Source organism: Poecilia formosa, unplaced genomic scaffold (genome assembly GCF_000485575.1).
Source record: "Poecilia formosa unplaced genomic scaffold, Poecilia_formosa-5.1.2 Scaffold470, whole genome shotgun sequence".
In the NCBI taxonomy this organism is placed as follows: Eukaryota; Metazoa; Chordata; class Actinopteri; order Cyprinodontiformes; family Poeciliidae; genus Poecilia; species Poecilia formosa.
Window position 1 is genome coordinate 354,353 of NW_006800409.1, and position 1,786 is coordinate 356,138.

Sequence of the window (1,786 nt, forward strand, 5' to 3'; positions counted from 1 at the left end):
ACTACTCCCAGGTTTCAGGCTGATTGCTGGTTTTCAGTTGTAATAACTGACATCCAATGACATCACTTCTGCTTGCAACCGACAGTTTGACCCGTGTCCGTGGCTCCACCCACCATGCAGTATCATGGTCAACTAGGGGTGGGCATTTATAGTGTCATTTATCACAAAAAATGTCTTACAACAATAAAAATGTTCTGTCCATTCATCCCAGGGTTTCCCCCAGTGTATTGTAAACCTGATAGAGATGTATTTGTAACCAAACAGAGCTCAAACTCAAAGGTTAAACTCAGCATCAGATTGTTGCTATGGTAACAAAATAATCTAACTCTGAAGATTGTTCTTTGAACTTTTCCAAAGTAAACTTGCCAGCTCCTTAAAATCTTAAGTTTAAGTGTTAAACAATTTAAAATCCTTTTTTGTATGCTGAAACATTAAGTCAATTTTAACAGCATTGACTTTTTCAATGAACAAAAGTTAAAATTCTATATCTGTGGTCTGTGTTAAAATATTAGCATAATGGGCCCCTGAAGCCCTGGGGGCCTTCTGGAGCTGCTGATTAATTTGGATTAAACGGAAGTACAAATAATTGAAATTCATTTTATTTTTATTTATTTATTTATTTTGATTTGTTGTTTTATGACTTGTCAGTTGTGAGTTTAACTGATGTCTTCTCGTAACATATAACTATGTACATATATATTTACATTTCCTGTCTACTTAAAATCTTTTAATACAAAAACACGGTGGACCGCCTCGGCACCCCGACCACTTGGCTTAGCAAGTTTTCTGGGGGAAACCCTACACCCTTCATCTTATACACTTATCCCTAGAGGACTGGTGAGGGCTGATCAACATTTTGATTCATTGTTTTCTCAATAATATTCAATTGATGTTAAAAAAAGACTGACTTCATTATTAGAAAGCTTTTCTTCTCCACTGTTTGTTCAATGAGAGCATCATTAAATATCAGTAAATTCAAAAATCTGTATTCTTGTATGAAAGAAATTAAAATTAAACATTTGTGGTTTAGCCCATTTAAGAATAAATACATTTCTCCAAATGTTTCTCTGAACTGGAGATGCAGGTGAGTCAGTCTGTCTGAACCCCCAACGGTGGAATCTTCAGTGGTTTACCACCTTACACCTTCCCTCTAACCATAGGTCTGTCTTCATGTCCTCAAGCAGATTCCTCCCAGGTAAAATAGACCACCTGACTACATCTATATACAAAAAAATGTATACATGTGCTATGCAATCAGTGTGCTCCTTTAATGCTGTTATGTTGTTGTCAGCATATCCAAGTAAAAATCTTGGATATGCTAATTTTGGACTCACAGCATCAGAGTGGGGATACCTAACGAGGTATCTGTGGTGAACGATCTCATCCAAGATCTCTCTAGAGGTGTGTTACAGTGATCTGGGTCCTCATGCATAAAAGAGTGTGACGTTTTCACACTAAATCTCAGCGTATGGACAAATTTAGAAAAGTGCGTCGCAAAAAAAATCCAGATGTATAAAGCCGTGTGCACCTTTCCTTTAGAAATCCCAAATTTGCAGGGAATAGAGCAGCTGCTGGTCCGATCTGTCGCCACCCATAAATAAATATGTGAATTAGTATAAAAACCCGGAAGTCTGACACCACAAGAAGCAATAACCATGGCAACGTCCTTGTTTGTGGCAGTATAAGTATTTATAATAATAATAATTATATATTTTATTTAAAAGGTGCTTTCAGGTCACCTTACAAAATTAAAAATACATTTAAAAGAAAAAAAAAATCCAAATTA

At 36.1% G+C, this 1,786-nt stretch overlaps 1 protein-coding gene across 13 annotated transcripts in view; it reads left to right on the plus strand.

Annotated features, from left to right (window-relative positions):
- The window catches only part of szt2 (SZT2 subunit of KICSTOR complex), a 190,187-nt gene that overhangs the window by 157,896 nt on the left and 30,505 nt on the right, over nucleotides 1–1,786 (plus strand). The window lies entirely within an intron of this gene.